The sequence below is a fragment of the Misgurnus anguillicaudatus genome, chromosome 23 (genome assembly GCF_027580225.2).
Source record: "Misgurnus anguillicaudatus chromosome 23, ASM2758022v2, whole genome shotgun sequence".
In the NCBI taxonomy this organism is placed as follows: domain Eukaryota; kingdom Metazoa; phylum Chordata; class Actinopteri; order Cypriniformes; family Cobitidae; genus Misgurnus; species Misgurnus anguillicaudatus.
In genome coordinates, this window is record NC_073359.2 from 31,029,177 (window position 1) to 31,047,754 (window position 18,578).

At 39.1% G+C, this 18,578-nt stretch overlaps 3 long non-coding RNA genes across 9 annotated transcripts in view; 2 read left to right on the top strand and 1 right to left on the bottom strand.

Moving 5' to 3' along the window:
• Positions 1-18,578, top strand: part of LOC141359253 (uncharacterized) — a 452,145-nt gene that overhangs the window by 388,323 nt on the left and 45,244 nt on the right. The window lies entirely within an intron of this gene.
• On the top strand, positions 2,209-7,625 carry LOC129419827 (uncharacterized). Of its 6 annotated transcripts, none has more exons than XR_012365930.1 (7): positions 2,209-2,736; positions 3,466-3,507; positions 4,029-4,257; positions 5,356-5,428; positions 5,531-5,917; positions 6,020-6,177; positions 6,768-7,625. It is a non-coding gene; the product is annotated as an uncharacterized lncRNA (long non-coding RNA). The 6 variants fall into 6 exon arrangements; XR_012365931.1 differs by lacking the exon at positions 4,029-4,257 and having other exon boundaries at positions 2,209-2,492; positions 2,574-2,736; XR_012365932.1 differs by lacking the exon at positions 4,029-4,257 and having other exon boundaries at positions 2,209-2,492; positions 2,587-2,736.
• Positions 11,241-17,098, bottom strand: LOC129413684 (uncharacterized). The gene is made up of 8 exons (XR_012365797.1): positions 16,781-17,098; positions 16,510-16,677; positions 14,730-14,789; positions 14,513-14,593; positions 14,293-14,346; positions 14,051-14,137; positions 11,924-12,011; positions 11,241-11,766 (listed from the first exon to the last, which is right to left on the bottom strand). It is a non-coding gene; the product is annotated as an uncharacterized lncRNA (long non-coding RNA).

The window sequence follows — 18,578 nt, forward strand, 5'->3', positions numbered from 1 at the left end:
ACTTGCCTGTTTACACGTGGTATAAGTGTTCGAGAGAGACATATCACGTTTACACCTGGTATTTAAATCCGTCTCTTTTGTCCACTTTCGACCGCTTCTGTCCTGAATACTGTGAGGTGGTGGTCTGTCGAGACGGTGGGCGAGTCTCTCCGCTGTCATTTAAACGCCAGCGGGAGAAATTATGAGTTTATACGGACCCAAACTAATATTATGTCCACTGCTTGTTTAGCAAGTAAACATGCTGCACATTATTTTCTACATGTATATGTTAGAGCTTTCTCTGAATTTTCAGCACAATTGATGAAATAAGATCGCGCAACTTTCACACGCTTGCAAAACGAAACTGCGGAGATCACCCGCTTTAGTTTATCAATGAAAGGCTAAAAATAGCACTGTTCACCTTGTGTCAGAAAAGACGTAAAACATTGTGATCCGATCGATGAAAACGCATGTTAATGACAAGTGTAAACAGCCTCTAGTAAATCCATCTTTTTCTCCAACTCTCGTCTCAACTAGTGTTTTCTCCTGCTACACTCCTCACGCGGCGCTCGCTCATCCTCCTCAGTACACCTACTGTGATAGGCTACGCCAGGAGTCCCCCCTCCCCACACAGATCATGCGACTGACAAATGACTGACGAGGGTTCACTCCTTGTCACTCGTTGCACGGAGCGGTCATCCAGTCTCTTTGGTAGAGAGAGAGAGACAAGGAAAACAAACAAGCATGCAAATGTGAATTATCGCGGCCTAAAAAAATGATCGAGCTCATTTTATTTACCGTGCGATTAATCGATTTATCGTTTATCGCGACAGGCCTAGTAACAACATGATAGGGAGTAAGTGATGAGAATTTTTATTTTTGGGTGAACTACCCAGCTAGCATGTATAATCGGCCCGAGCTCGGCTGCCCTGCGGCAGGTGCGGCTCAGACTCGGCATCGGCGTGTGTTAACCGAGCCGATTGTGCCCCGCAGCTCGCTCTGGCACATTCATTTTTGTTCTGGCTGTAAGCACTGGGCCGATTCATGTTCACCGTAACTGGTAACCCAGCTCTGGCTGTATGATCTGGACCACTTTTGGAAATGACTCGGCTTATGTTAAATCAAGGATGGTTTTAATGGATGCCATTCAATGTAGGCGACTTTCTTTAACACAAATGTAGATTTTTAACTCCAACCGTTTTAGTCTGTCCATAGTCTCAGCCTCAGACGCCACGCCCACAAACTGTTGGCTGAACGTCTGATGTTTTTCGTACACTTTTCTGGAAACCCTGTGAGAATGTCTAAAGTCGTCTTTTGATTGGTTGAAATAAACCGGATTTCCAGGAGACGCGAGTGTCGCGATTAGTTTCGGTCCCTGGAAAACAAAGCTCTGGCGTTCCATTGATGCAGAGAATCAGTCATGTCCACGTGGATAATAATGACCAGTTATCATGATCAGCTAAACATTGGACTCTCAAAAATATGCAAAGTTCGCAGCATAGACTCTCTAAAAGACGTCCAAGAGTTTTGCTTGAGGCAGTTAGTGGAGTCAAAAAGTTTGGTTCTCCTGAATTGCTTGTATGTGCTAAAAAGTGGAGAGATATGCTTCAAACAGACATTTAACGGGAGCGTCTCATTGGTGTGGCTGTTGATGAAGTGCACAACGTTGTTCTATGGTGAGTAATGTTGTTTATTTAGATGCTATTCGATTGCGGCTGGTTATTTCAATAACTGACTTGTTGCCAGCCGGCTCGTTATTGTGAGGAGTCCGAAACGTGACGCTAGACGAAACAAACTGTGATTGGTTGTTTGACATGTCGGTCAAACAGCTTGTGGGTGGGCTTTGTCCAGAAAAAGCAGCGAAAAACACCAGACCTTCAGTATGAAGGTCTGGCTACGCGAGACTAGTCTGTCCATAACAAAAGACAGTAAAAAACAAAACATGCACAGACAAATCCAAATTAAACCCTGCTGCTCGTTGATGTCCTAAGACACGAAACGATCGGTTTCTGTGAGAAACCGAACTGTATTATATAATTTATACCTCTAATACGGCGCCTTCTTCTTCTTTTGAGTTTTAATGGCGGGTTGCGAAGCAACGTCATAGTTGCATACTGCCATCTACTGTATCGGATGCACGGCTTGAGGGCTATACAGGGACACCCGAAACCGTAGGTGGCGGTATGCACCTATGAAGTTGCTTCGCAACCCGCCATTAAAACTAAAGAAGAAGGTGCTGTGCACGGGCTCATTTGACTACGCATAGTACTGTATTAGAGGTAAAAAAAATTATATAAATACTGTTCGGCTTCTCGCACAAACCGATCGTTTCGTTTCTTAGGATATCAATGTGTCGTCACGAGCGGCAGGGTTTAATTTGGATTTGTCTGTGCATGTTTTTACTGTCTGAGATTTTGTTACTATTCACATGCATACAGACTGAAACGGTTGGAGTTTTTACATTTGTGTTGTACTGAAGAAACAAAATCACATACATCTTGGATGACCTCGGGGTAAGCTGATAAATATAAAAAATTCATTTTAAGATGAATCCCGTACGTTGGCGGCTGTTTTAAACTGGTTGCTCGGCTCAGACCCTTTTGCCAGTATGAAGCCGATTTCAACGGTAACTGCAGAAAGCGTCAGCACGCTCAGCTCATCACTGGAGTAACGTCTGTACAACGGGTGAGATAAAACTCAACGCCTGACTGAATCATCCATTCCCTTTTCGATCCTACGCCATACGTTAAACTTGAGGTAAGTCTTGTGTTCAGTTTCCTTAAAAAGCATCAACATTCACGCTAAGCATAGTTTCAATCGAGTTCCCGTCACATCATATATTAACTCTATTTCGAACTGTTGCTGATTACATGGTGGTTATTATTGATTCGTTCATGTTCCTTTGACATGTTCATGTACTTTTTTCCAGATGAAACAAACATAAAGAATTCATAATTCATTTAAGAATTATTAATTAGGACAACATCAAATTATTTATCATGTCTAAGAAAAGTAGTGCAAATTTTGGATAATATGAAAGTGGCTCCAACTTTTATGGCGCGAACGAAGCTAGCATTGACTAGCTGGGATGTTAAATAATGGAACGCAATTTTTATTAAATGCAATTTACGTGATTAATATTTACAAGCATAGTGTTCTTTGGAAGAAAATTAAGTGGAACAAAATGTTAGCTGGTAGTGCTGTGACAAATCGCAGTTGATCCGAACCACGGTTCGGCTCGCATGTGATTCGCGGATTAATATATACCAGTGTATGGAATGTCACAATTATAGATTTGTGTTTAAACTTAAACATGTCTTGATGGACCCTAATTTATGCACTGTGCAGTTATGCTGGTAGTTGGGTAATGTCATAATGGTTATTGGGTTGGGCTTGGACTAAAAAAGGGAAATTGTAATGGTTTAGTATAATAAGACATTATGTATGGTTTTGTACAATGCTAATCTTTTTTTCTTTTTTCCTCAGGTAATCTTGCTTTTGCTGTTCTAAAATAAACACTGCTCTTAGGTAAGAATGGCTGATCAAATGCATTATTTTAAATCTAATCTGAGACACAAAGCAGTTAAATCGTTGTCTAATTTTCTGCAAGGTATTAAGAACGACAGTAAGCTTGTTGACGATGATCTGACTGATGACTGATATGTGTGATGAGATTAAAACTAGGGCTGTGCAAAAAAATCGATACAGCTAACTACCGTGATAGTTAGCTGTATCGATAGTGTATCGATATTTCGATCTCTACTGTCGATATTTTAAAAACCATCAAATCCCTCTGTGTGCGTCAAATGACCTCCTCACCGCTGCTGTAGTTGTCACTGTCCAGTTGTCTGCCATATACGGCCATTCGGCCAATGTCTCAGAAGTTAGAGGGAGTGAGAAAATGGCAGAAAATGTAAAAACAGCTCTATTTTTTACATTTTTGATTGTATTGTGATACGTATCGTATCATGACCCATGTATCGTGACACGTATCGTATTGGGAGGCCCTTGCCAATACCCAGCCCTAATTAAAACAACTTTTCTTTTAGCACACCACCCGTACATGGCACACAAAACAGGTCTTGTGAGGGGGCTGTGCCCACACGTAGAAATTCTGTAGGTCCACGGGCTTCTCCCCTTTCAGCGAACATCACAGCGCTTAGTCCACCATCGTGGTCTCCAATCTCCATTACCAACAGCCTGAGTGCTACACCTACAGACACCCCAACCCATGCAGCAGCTGGCAGAAGTCAGACATCAGGCCAAACTGGATTTCAAGTAAGAAGGGCGAGATAGCCCATGGAGAGAAAAAAATCACTTTGGTATTAGGGCTGGGTGTTGTTTCAGATGTCTCAAATCGATTCAGATACATTAGATCTCAAATTGATTGGATTGCGATTTTCGATTCAATGATTACATTTTCACTGGCCCCACCACAAAAAAAGTAATAAATGAATGAAATAGTTTTTGTAGTTTTTACCCATTTATTCTTGTAATAAGGTTATGACACCCAATATTTTAAATACCAGTGAAAATTAACAATTATCAATTCTATTTTTGATACTACAGCTAAAACTACTAATATCAATTTCATAGATTAAAGACAAGTTAATGGTTGTTAATAAAAATTAAATGCAAGCAGCGCAATATAAGTACAATAGAACAAAGATACAAATGAAGAAATCTGTGCATTTCAGGTAGGTCTAACAGTATTTTTCAGATACAGAAATTGAAAAAAAGTAATCAAATGTAAAATAACACGGCATATCTTCACTAATTAGGATTAACCTTTATTTAGTCTGCACAAAGTTACAAATCGTTATTCAGTGAAAAGCAGGGAGTGACTTCCTCTTTTGTAGTTTGATTAACATTTAAAAACACAGACAGGTGAAGGTTACTACCACTTTAAGACTAATCCACGGATCAAATTATGATGATATCTTTTTCTACTTCTTCTCATAACCGTCTGTTTACTCGCAAAGGCCGGAATTTTTTTAAAAAATGTGTGAATTTGCAAGGACAGAACTAGAATTAATTTCGTAATTTGCACGCTGTCGCGCAGCTGTAAGCGCTTCCAGTGTGTGCTCTTCTCACATAGCGCATGCAAGTTCTCTTTCGCTTGAATGCTTAAATTGACAAGGCTTAAAAATGCGTGCAAAATGTAAACTTTTATGATCATGCAGCACTGGCCCAATCGGGACATTGACAGTTCCTTCAACAGGAATTCTTTTCCGATATAATGTAATGAAAATAAATACAGAAAAACGATGAGAATTGATATTGAATTGACCACATTTAATTTTTTTTTTTCACTTTTTTTTGCCTATTCCTATTTGGTATATGTGATGAGATTAAAACATTTTTCTTTTCTTTTAGCACACCCCACCCTTACATGGCACACAAGTATATGACACACAACACAGGTCTTCTCAGGAGGCTGTGCCTACAGGTAGGAATTATACAAAGTGATCTCTCTCGGTTTACTCTGACATATCTACGTACAATGTTTTGCTAGTAATCTGCTATGCCTGCTTTTTCTTGTGTTCTACAGCAGTGGGCTTTGCGCCCAGCTGCACTGCTTCCTGGGCTTCGGCCGGCTCCTTGTTTCCTGTCTGCCATTGTTGGACAGACTGATTAATCCAGGTGTGCCTCAGCTTAGTAGTCACAACAACAATAATCAGACACACCTGGATTTGTCAGTTTGTCCGGTGGTGGCGGGCGGGGGGCGGGGGGCTGGCTGGGGTTCAGGAGGTGGTGCAGCTGGGCATAAAGCCTATTGCTAAGGAGATCCTCATCCAGCTCGATTTTATTAGAGAGCAGCAGTTGCAGACTTCACCCCAGACCCAACACATTTTGGGCTCCCACTTTCAACTATTGAGGAGCTACAATGTTTGTAGGAGACATTAAATAATCCAGATGAGAAGAAGAATTTGGTGAGGTAAATTATGGTTTAATCAGATCATTCCTAAAAGTCAGTCCTCATTTTCACTCATGCTATATTCCTTAAATAACTAATAAGGTACATGTCTTTTTGTTTCAGACTGTTTTTCCTGGAATGGTCGGAGACAAGACTCTTAAAGACACCGTGGGGTGGGTCCTGAAAAAAACAATAAACTCTTCGTGGCGAGACTCATCAATTGAAGTGGGGTCAACTGAAGCCTGCATTCAAAGGGCTCACTTTGAAAAGTGTGGTTTTGGGTGAGTGTCAGTGCTGGAAACGGCATGAAGTGACATCCCAGGGCTCTACAGTGCGACTGACTCGATCAGTGGCTGGTTGCATAAACCTTTAAGACTAGTCTTAAAAGTTAGTCTTTTTTTTCTTTCTTCAAGACTGATCATAATTGTATTTCTATACTCAAACTCTATTTAAAACATTAACATCATAACATTATCATAAATTGAAATGCATTAATGCTACTTCTGAGCCTCATTAAACAGTCTGTAAATATAACTAAATCCCACATTTCTGTTATATGCCACCTCTGCAGTGCAAAGATGAATTGTGTTGCTACTGATTTCATTTGATTGGTAACTTATTCTTCCTGATTGCCTCTTATTATTCTAACTCAATTTATGAATTTGAAATTTAATAAGGTTAAAATTTTATAGTCAAATATCTCCTTATAATGGGAAGGTTATTTTTCAGAATGTGCTCCTAAATTTTTGAATGTGCTCCTAAACTAAAAAGAAATGTAAGCGTAGAGCCCTGCATCCAAAATAAGTTTTGGTGGTTTTATGAGTAACATCACATGGTCATGCTGACCTCTTCTATCTTTGTTTTTTTTCAGATGCAGTCCGCCGGAATGCCCTGACCAAAGATAACACAGAAAAGGAGATAGAGCTCCTCATCACCAGGTGGTCGGTGCTAGCATATGACAGGGATGGTGGCCGAATCCAGACAATAGACAGACAATGAATTAAAATGTTTTAAATTTAAAAATGTTGATTTTTGGAAAATTCGTATTTGAACTGATTGTGTGTGTGTGTGTGTGTGTGTGTGTGTGTGTGTGCGCACCTGGTAATTATCACGTTGTGTCCCCACAAAGATAGGAATACTAGTATTTTTGTGACCTTGTGTCCCCATGAGGAAACAAGCTTATAAATCAAACAAAATGATGTTTCTTGTAAATGTGAAGTAGGAGAAGGGTTTCTGTGATGGTTGGGTTTAGGGAATGGGGTAGGTAAGGGGAATAAAATATACAGTTTGTATGGTATAAAATGCATTACGTCTATGAAATGTCCCCACAAAACATGGAAACCTGTTTGTGTGTACGAGAGAGAGAGAATGTGTGTTCAAGTGAATAAAAAATGCATTAAACGTGAAATCCTTGTTCTTCCTTGTGTGTTTTATTTTCAGTTAATGTTGCATAATGGTTGCTTAGCAATTTTAGTATTAACCAATCAATAAAATCAATCAATTAAACAAGCCCAAATAAGGAACAGGATTGGAGGGGAGCTTACGTCCTCTCACTCGGGGTTCCGCAATCGGGCCGCGTTAAAACTGAGTGCTCGGCCGTGTCTTCGGGGCGCGTGAAAACCGAGCGCTCGCAGAGCAATCGGACCTAGATTCATGCCGAGGATCGGCCGAGTGTTCCAGCATTAATCGTTCCGCTTTCGGCCCGCGCAATTTTTGCTAGCTGGGTACCCCTTTAAATCTTCCCAGGTGTTTTAATGACCCTTGTGCCAAAAGATGTAACTAAAACATACTACATTTTCTGTACTTCCAACAAGGTTTACACATTTTTATGTCTATGAATCTATATTACTTACTTCTGTCATTTGATCATTGATTGTTTGAAGTCGTTTTGCCAGCTGTCCTCCTTTCTGATAGAAGAGTTTCCTCAGGTTTTTGGATTGGAGGTCCAGGCGACACAGGAACATTAGACAGTAGTGATTCTTTTAAATTCAGCATTTATCTGAAAACAAATTAACCAACCATTGTATATTTGAGTACTGCGAGTCAAAGAATAATACATGTATATTAGTTACAATTTACAAAAATAAGATTTAGCTCCTAACAGCAGTAAAACAGTGATAGAAATGACTTACCAATGCTTTTGAGTGTGTGAACGGATGATGGACCTATAACTGTGGGTTCACACCAACCGCGGAAGAGGCGGCAAAAACGCGCTATTCGCGCGTAGTTGGCCGCTTGAATTTTTGAGTTCACTCGCTTCATTCTCGCGTGAAAGCCGCGGGTGAAATTCTAGTCATTCGAGAAATTCACGCGGAAATCCGCGTCAAGGGAGGGGCTTCTGCGACTCCCCGGTGTCGTGAGCAATCCAGTCCCCCCGAGCAATTCTGCCCCCCTAGGACCCCAATTGGTACCTAGCAGTAATGCCTGGTCAAAAACTTGTCATCGCGATATCTTGATGCTAATGGCTAATCGAAGCTGCGTTAGTGGTGTAGCAAGCTAGGTACTTTTTACAAAATAGAAGCATACAAAATATTTTTAAAATAAAAGCTTACAAAAATAATATAATTAATGAACTAATATTCATGTTGCAAACACGTGAGCAGCTTTGTGTCATCCTCTGCTTTACAAAAACAATACTTTTATTTGTGTAAATATTAACATACCTTACGTTTTTTTTTATAACAAAAGTGTAGTAATCATTGCTTATACATTATAATTTAAAAGTGTTATTCAACTATGTAGTAATCATGTACATGTATTTACAGGTAAGTTATCGACCATATTATTGACACTGGTCACGTTAAATGAGTTTGAAATTATGAGATATATTTTATTTGTAAATGTATATGAATGCTGCAATACGCTTGATTGGTAATGCGTGAGAAAATCATTTAAATATGTTATTGATTACTAAGTTATCTGAACGTGAAACATATTTTTTTTAAACCTCAGGATTTAAAAAAATGACATTACGTTATTACGGTGAGTGCAACTGGTGTTTGTGTTAAGCTATTTTACCCGATAGCTGTATGCTAAGCTGGTACGTCACGTTAAGCTAATAAAAAAAAATCTAAGAACGAGATTTGGTAGATCTCACCACCTAGAGCATCAGTTATACTACTATATTAAACGGATAATTTAAAATACACCAATTGTAATTTTAACAACATTCTAACGATATAAATCATCACGAAATTTTGAAGGAATTGTAATAAGGCGCTACAAAGGCTACCCATGAGGAGTTTTTTCAGCCAATGGAATTACGCGGGGTCCTAGGGGGGCAGAATTGCTCGGGGGGACTGGATTGCTCATGACACCGGAGACTACACCACTCCGCTCGCTTCCTGTAATCACGTCACTACTACAGCAAGCTCCTGATTGGTTAACGCGGCGCGGAATTCCGCCAAAGTTCAGATTTTTTAACTCGCGCGTTTCCCGCGGCAACGCTCAATTCTTTCGGAACGCGCGGAACGCCCCGCGCCTTCCGCGCGTTCCGCGCACTCCGCGCCGCGGCTACCGCGTGTACCGCGCCGCTGGATGCCTAATCGCGTGTTTGCATGGACTTAACATGTAAATCATCCGCGCTTGCCGCCTCTTCCGCGGTTGGTGAGGAAATATTCAGAGGTGAAATCAAACATAACCTCAAATGATGAAGGTCACACATACACAGAGCAATAATGAAATAAGTATTATATCTCTCATAGGACGCAATGTTGGACAAAATGAGATCTTAAAACAACAAGGTTCTCTTCTGAAAACGTCAGCTTTAAGGTGTGGCACTTCAAAGCGATTTTTTTCAGTTAATATACCAGACGTCACGCGAGACATTTAAAAAAGCTTTTTCTAATAGAATCAAGTGTTGCTCGTGCCTCGTGGCGTAGCAAAGTCACGAATAACTGACGCGGGTCTGTTCATCTGATTAAGCAGACAGTTTGTTTAATACGCAATGTGAATGAATGAATGATTTGAATGAATGAATGAATGAATGATTTATTTCAGACTGACAGTCAACAACACACACAGTTGAGCTAACACAGTTGAGCTAGCAAGCAACCAAATATCTGCTTCATTATGCTGTCATTATTAATGTAGTCAATTGATATCATCTGGTAAATTACTCACATGGATAACGTTACTCTGGACAGAATAACGTTCGGTTAGCGTTTTATTTGTCCTGAACCGTTTCCATAGAACAGCTGAGTAAAAAGTGCCTCAAAAGTCAACTCAAAGCTGACAGTTTTCAACTCGGATAAAACTACCAAACGTGAAATAATGTTAAACAGCTGACATTTTTAAAACGCTGTTTTTCTTTATGAGCCTTACACTTACTGACTGACTGACTGACTGTAACGTTAACTTACTCCACCAACCTCCTCCAAACTAATTTTTACTGCAAGTCATTGCAATGGCTACATATTGTAAAAAAACTGTCTATCTACCCAGACAGCAATTTAGCTCTTACCGACGTTGGGGCGCATGTACTTGCCCGACATAAAGTGCCTCGGTGAGATGTCTTATGGAGATCGGTAGCTAATAGGCAAGACATCGGGAAGATGGTGGCATTAGAATGATCGCCGACCGTGAGCCAACGTAAACCCGCCCTAATTATTATGACCTATATGCGGCGCGATCCGCTTCGCTCTCCCATTGAACACAGCTGATTTTCGGCTGCATCGCTGTAAACGTCAAGGCATGCTTATAAAGCAGCTGTTCCAGCGTCAGGATCCCACCGTTATATAATTGATTTGTTTAGGCCAGGGGTCTCCATGGTGCCAGCACATTCTATTAGTCTCAATTGTAATATTTATTTATTACATACATATGTTTTATATTAACTTGGCTTGGTTTACGTATGTTAACATATTAAACAATACTAAAACATATCAAAAAGTAAAATAAAATAAAATCAGTAAGTAAAACAAAAAAGTTTTGAGTAGAATAAATAAAAAAGTAGCCCTCCAGATTGTTTTATACATATTGTTGTAGCCCTTGCTCACAATGTTGGAGACCCCTGCAGGCTAACTCATTTCATATTGTGTATCAACAACAATCAACCCTCAATAACAGTTTATGTTGTGTTAATCATAAAATTTCTTCCCTAACAATTTGACAAGAGCTAGTTGAGAAGTAGGCAACTAGCCCACTTGCATGCAAGACTCCGTCCGTGGCTGCGCAGTCTGCAGCCGCTTCCTTTTGAGTTGCCAGGTTTTATGACAAAAAAGTTTAAATTGAAAGTAAGTGATTGTTATGTGTAGGGTGTATTTCATACACAATATGACAACCTGGTAAATGTCAGTCTAACAGAAAAAAATGGAGTTTTCCAGGAGAAATAACAAAACAGAAGGGCATCTGGAAATTTTTTTTTACTTTGTTTTTGCAAAGGCAGTTTCATTTATTTTAACACTCCACAAATTACACTTTGGGGTGGTTTCCCGGACAGGGATTATCTTAAACCGGGACTAGGCCTTAGTTTAATTCTGAAATATAACTAGTTTTAATAACATGTCTTAATAAAAACATTACTTGTGTGCATTTTGAAGCATCACAAAAGACACTGATGTATTTTATGATATGTCAGTGCAAGTTGTTTTCAGTTTGGACAGCTCTTACATTTATTTTAGTCTAGAACTAGTCTAATCCCTGTCCTTGAAACCGTCCCATAGCAAACTGCAACAAAAATAAGAAATTCCCTCCAGAATAAGTCATACTCCAGAATCAGTCCAATCAATTATTTCACTTAAGATGCTTGCTTGTCCCGCCTTTGCCGCCCCCATTCCTGTCTCTGCTCAGACAGCCGCAGCCAGTTTCTCACAGTCATCTTTATATCAGCCTCAGTGGAACTTTGTAGGCAGGATTTCTTAACACAGCACCTAAAAAAATGTAATAATGTAATAAGCAACAGAAAAAAATAAGACAGTACAAAAGTCTATATATCTTCGTGGATGGTTTCTAAAAAGACAATTCAGAAAAGTCAGAGCATTTTGCAAAAAATAAAATCATGTTGTTTCAACACATTGTAGGACTTACTCAGGAGTACCTGATGAATAGGCTGTGATTTAAGGAGAGCACATCCCTTCATCACTGGGTGTGTCTTGCTGCCAATCATCTTGTGGCACTAGGAAATACAGAAAAAGGCCCGTTACACAAAGAACAGCATCACCCAGGTCCAACTAACAGAGCTAAATAAGTGACCCCACAGCAGTGGTTCTAAAACTTTTTCTGTCATTTTTGTCATTCCCCATTTTATGTAGGACTGTGCTGTGTGTGCGCTGTGTATTGTGTGTGTGTGCCTGTCTCAGTGTGTTCTTGATCTGCATGCTAAACAGCTTATGTTCAGGAGAGCCCAGCCCTTCATATTCATCTTCCTGCTGCCAATTAACGGTTGTCACTATGAAATGATAAAATTAGATTGTGAAACTGCTAAACAGTATGTAGGCTTTTTGCTCTCAAACTTTTCAAGTGCCCTTACAGCCACAAGTTTAAAGACCCAATAGACCCTTTTACTGTTTGTACACAATGGTGACGTGGCAACGTATGCACGAGCAGTTTGGCAACAGAAGTATGGCAAGAATCAGCAGTGAAGTAACACAGACAGAGAAAGTTATTTTAAAAAGTTGACTTATCAACTTTTTCCAACACATCTACCAGATCCGTGTACTATAGTGGAGTGGATAGAAGACGTTAGCAGATGGCCAAATATAAAGTGGCCAGATACATATGAAGAGTTTGGTTCCAAAACCCAATAAATCCATTTTGACAAATTTTGTTAAAAACGTGTTTTCTATACCAAGAAAGTGACAAGATGAAAACCACTATTTTCTGTTACAAACTTTCACATAGCATCTTTAGGTTATAAAAACATAAAAAAAAATTCAAATCCATAACTTGATTTTCAAAGATTTATTATAAAAACAGATTATTTTTTCCACAAAATGCAATAAATTCATGACAAGTTTTTATTCAAAATGCTATAAATCTATTGAATCAATAGCCTTTATAAATGTGCATTCATCTTTGCCATGTTATTCATTTAGTTGACTAGTGGTATACACCAATTAAAAATATAAACATTAATGGCATTAATCAAAACACTTACTTTGTGATATTAAGAACACTGTCATTGATGCGGTTATACTTGACGTCGTCGCTTAACGTGTTTCACAGCAATCAGCTGTAAAATGTTTTGGTCCTGCTCGATTTTCGTTGACTTTGAGTAAAATTATGGAAAGTTTTTCATAAGATCCGCTGGGGTCAATGTGTTTGCATGACAGAAACTTGATGTTGTCGGCCCGGGCAAACAAGCACCCGTCTCCCGAGTGTCTCTTGCATAAATTATTAGATGTTGATGGCTTACGTTTCTTTCCCGTCACAGAAAACCATCACAGGTTTATCAATGCTATTAAGGTATTATTTTGTTTTTGTTTGTTTGTTGATCACGAAGTACAAAGTAGATGAGGAAAACTAGTATTCCGTGTACTCAACGCGCCGCCATTGTTTGTTTACATTGCAATAGTGCGCTGCAAACTGTGGAGCGGATTTATGGCATTCTGTAGAAAAGGAGGAGTGGCGTTTATTGCATTTTGGGAAAAAAGGGAGAAAAGATGACAGAATAAAACGGCGTATATTGGATTTTGCTTAAAATTAAGAATTTACTTTTTAATATTGACCTGATATAATACTGATTCTGGCAGCAACTCATTTTTTTCAAAAATGGCGTTTATTTGGGACCAAACTCTTTATATATACGTATATTAGTATATTATATTAGTACAACCAAACGCAACAACCAGACATTTTGATGCTGGGAAACCGTTTTAATAAACTTTCTGAGTTGCTAACACGTTAGAACAACTGGCGAACAACAACACTTCCGTTGCCGAAATGCGCGCACAAACTATTTGATCACGTGGGCTGTAAAAGGGTCTATGCATCACATATTTAACGGAAACTTACATTCAGTACGAAGAAGGTCCTCATTCACTGATGTAATCACTTAAATGGAAAAAACACAAATGGCCCAGATCCAGCTTGATTTTAAAATCTGGCCCTAATTCATTTGCTATTGAATTATTCTGAAATGTATTGTTTTACTACCTCAGTATGATGTTCTGAGTAAAAAGTGCAGATTCATACATTACATGTAAAATATCTTACTATCGTTAGTCCTCTGACGGAGCCCTGGAAGAGGGTGACGTGGAGGCTGCTGCAAAGCACACAGGCCTTCGTTATTATTCGGTGTCACTAGAAAATACAGAAAAACGAAATTATTGGAGTGAACAGTAAGTCAAGTTTATCACAATTAGATAAACTAATGTCAGTGGGCTGAGTAATTGCCACACATTTCTACACACACACACGTGTCAGTGTTTTCATGGTCTGCGTTTTAAATGGCTTACAGTCAGGAAAGCCTTCAGTTCTCTGCGCCTCTTTCTGAATATTAACCGCAGTCTCTTGGAAAGACAGAAAACCTTGGTTTACTGATCATACTACTAATATAAACTCAAAAATCATATCTCTGGAACATCAAACTATGGTATGTGCTGTGGACCTGTGGAGTACATTGTGTCTGCTTGAATTTAGGGACCTGATGCATTTTACTATATAGGGTACACTTACCTTCACTCTACAATGATGTGGGATGGGCTGGAGGAGTTAAACAAGGGGTGGGAGGGTTAGCCAGCTTTCTTCTTACTGACACTTCAAGAAGATTAAAAAAGGTTACAACAGAAAGATGATCAAAAAGGCACATCAACCATAAGATTTGCACCTTAGATATCTACATCTGATATTCGCTGTATGAGAAGTGCAGCATTATACACATAAAATGTCTTACTAGGCTTGCTCCTTTGATGGAAACTTGGGTGGGCTAGAGAAGGCTGCTTCCTTTTTGTCACTGTCATGGCCATTTAAAAACAAGGATTAAAATTCGAAAAATGTTTAAACACAAATATTACAAATTCTTATCAGGCATAATTAAAGTATGAGCATGTAATTAAAGGGAGAGTTCACCCAAAAATGAAAATAATGTAATTAATGACTCACGAGTTTGGAACGACATGAGGGTAAGACCTCCGTTCATCTTCGAAACACAGTTTAAGATATTTTAGATTTAGTCCGAGAGCCCTCCGACCCCCCATTGAAAATCCATGCACAGTATACTGTCCAGGAACAGAGAGGTAATAAAAAAACATCATCAAAGTAGCCATTTGACATCAGTGGGTCAGTTAAAATGTGTTGAAGCATCGAAAATACATTTTGGTCCAAAAATAACAAAATTACGACATCATTCAGCATTGTCTTCTCTTCCGGTTCTGTTTTGAACGCGCACGAGACTAAAGTCACATGACTGCAGTGACGCAGCTGACGTACAACGTGGCTGATGTGTTATTAGGTGCGTCCCCGCTTTTTTTTGTGCGCCCGAGCTTCGTTTACAGTCTGAGGGAGACGAATGCTGTAAATGTGAAAAAAATTCACAAACATATCTGAGGATAACACGCCATCTGCGTCACAAGACTTTAGTCAGACACATGCGCTACACAATAGACATAGAAGAGAATGCTGAATAAATTTGTCACCCCTGGACCAAGATGCCTTTCGGATGCCTCAACACATTCCAACCGACCCACTGATGTCAAATGGCAACTTTGATTATGTTTTTTATTATCTTTCTGGACATGGACAGTATACCGTGCATAGATTTTCAATGTAGGGTCAGAAAGCTCTCGGACTAAACATAAAACATCGGAGGTCTTACAAGTTTGGAACGACATGAGGGTGAGTCCTTAATGACATTATTTTTCATTTTTGGGTGAACTATCCCTTTAATTTTCTAATGGACATATGGAAACTTAAAGGAACACGCTGACATTTTGGGATTTTAGCTCATTCACAGTAACCCCCAGAGTTAGATAAGTGCATACATACCCCTTCATCTCTGTGCGTGCCGTAACTCTGTCTGACGTACCCACCGCTAGCCTATCTGAGCATAAAGACTTGAAGTAAATGGCTCCAGCTAGCATGCTGCTCCCAATAAGTGACAAAATAACAGCAACATTTTCCTATTTATGTGTTGTGATTTGTTTAGTCACACCGTGTACAACCAACAAGGTCATGACACAGCCATCTTTTAACAGTATACATACTGGGAACTATATTCTCAGAAGGTGAAGCACTTGCTACTTGGGGGGAGTAACTGCACAACTCTGACCGAACTCTCTGCTCCTCACCGGGGGTTTCTCAGGTGCTGCTAGCAAATCACTGCACCCAAGTAGCCGGGCTTTGCCTTCTGAGAATATAGTTCCCTGTATGTTTATGATTAATAGATGGCTGTGTCTCACATGACCTTGTTATTTGTACATGTTGTGACTATACAAATCACAACACACAAACAGGAAAAAGTTGGCATCACTCTGTCACTCATCGGGAGCAGCACGCCAGCTGGAGCCATTTACTTCAAGTCATTGTGCAAAGCTAAGCCAGCGGTGGGCGAACCAGACAGAGCCACGGCACGCACAGAGACGAAAGGAGCACGAATGCACCCATCCAACTATGGGGACACAGTGAATAAGATAAAAAAATAAGCCTTTAAGGTCAAAATAGTTAATTCAACTTGCCAACTGTTATGTTGTTTCCAGCCATAGGTAGGAGGGAAGGGGGAGGAGGGTTTTTTGGAAGGTTTGTTGTGCGTTTTCTTCTTTTTCGCCTGTGATGTTTGTGGTGCATTTTGGGTGTCTGATGAAGGGCACGATGCAGGGGATGATGGTGATCTAAGTCAGGATGGTCTGTAAATGAAAAGTTTTTTCAAAGATTAGTTTTCATATTTATCACATCGAACATAGAAAGTACAATGAGTAACATCAGAACAACATAGCCCCCCACTCTCACTTGTCTCATGTAGTATTCAACAAGAGTATTGTTTTCATCCTTTAGATGGGTTGGGTGATGTCCTCTTGAAAAAACTTTGGAGTATTTTGTATGAGTCTTTATAGACCCTTTTACTCTTTGTACACAATGATGATGTGGCAACGTAGGTGCACGCAGTTTGGCAACGGAAGTATGGTAAGAATCAGCAGTGAAGTAACACAGACAAAGTTATTTTAAAAAGTTGACTTATCAACTTTTTCAACACATCTACCAGATCCGTGTACTATAGTGGAGTGGATAGAAGACATTAGCAGATGGCCAAATATAAAGTGGCCAGATACATATGAAGAGTTTGGTTCCAAAACCCATTAAATTTATTTTGACAAATTTTGTTAAAAACGTGTTTTCTATACCCACTGCTTCTTGGGGTTTATTGCTTTATTTCAAAATAACAGAGCACTGAGCTTCAAATACAATGAACTTAAGTGAAACAGCTAACTACACAGCTAAAAATAGCTTCAGCCTGCATAGCTTAAAGTTCATTCATGATAACGTTGTATATTTTAGCAACACAATTAACAGTTTTCTGCAAGCTACTATTAAGATTGCTCATTTAAAAATATAACCAGAATAAAAATGGCTTACCTCTACGGGTTTCCTTAGATTTGAAAGAGTATTCTTTTAAAACGAAATAGCACAGTTTCAAGGCAGGCAGAGAAGACACGAAGGACTCGTTCTTTTATTCAAGGACTTAAAAAACTTGCGTAAATAAGGCCATTGTTGTTGTGACGGGTCAGTTATCTCTTCCGTTGTTTTTGAATGCAGTTTCATTCTCCAAACGATGCATTGGCTGGCTGCTGCACTCGCGTGACTCGCGTAGCTTACGTGAAACAGCGCGGCAACCAAAACAAGTTCAAAACGAAGCGCATGCTGTACCCTGATTGGTGGTTTGACGCATCACGTGTGCATCTTAGTTTTTTTTTTGTGCAGCTTTAGTTTGCCAAGTTACGTTTTTTATCCACTGATCAATAAAAAGGAACGACCGATTTTTTAAAATGTAGTGGAGTAAAAAGTAAGATATTTGACTTTAAAATGTAGTAAAGTAAAAGTCTCCCAAAATAAAAGTACTTGAGTAAAGTACAGATACGCAAAAAAACTACTTAAGTACAGTAACGAATTACATTTACTTCGTTACTGTCCACCACTGTGTTTAAGTAATTTTATTATGTAAGGGGACTAGATTTTCATCTGTAATTCCAACATGCTTTTTTTAATGCATATATTATGGGATTATGTAACTCTAAAGCAATTTCATTATGTCTCTGGCACCAGAATAATCACCCATAATTATCCAAATGTTATTTATTTCTTTTAAACTACAAAATACATTTGCACTGGCATAAAAAGCAAAGAGTTTTGTACAAAAGTTTAGTGATATTGAGGCAAACCACTGCTTTCAGATCATCAATTCATTTAAATCACTACACAATAATTCATTAACAGTCAATAACTATTACAACAATCAGCACATGCAGTACATACATAAAGGGGCAATTTCCCAGACAGGTTGTAGATTAATCCATGACTAGGCCCTAGTTATATTAGGATATTTTTTTTTACAAAAAAAAAGTTTACAAACCTACCTACCTTACAAAAACAACACTGGAGTACATATTGAGACAAAACAATGGCACTGATATATGGCATTGCAAAAGTCTGGGACTAGGAAAAGCCCCATATGTGAAACTGACCCAAATGTTTAAAATAGTTACTATCACAATAGATTTAGAAGTGCTAAAGCACAAACACTGCATACCAA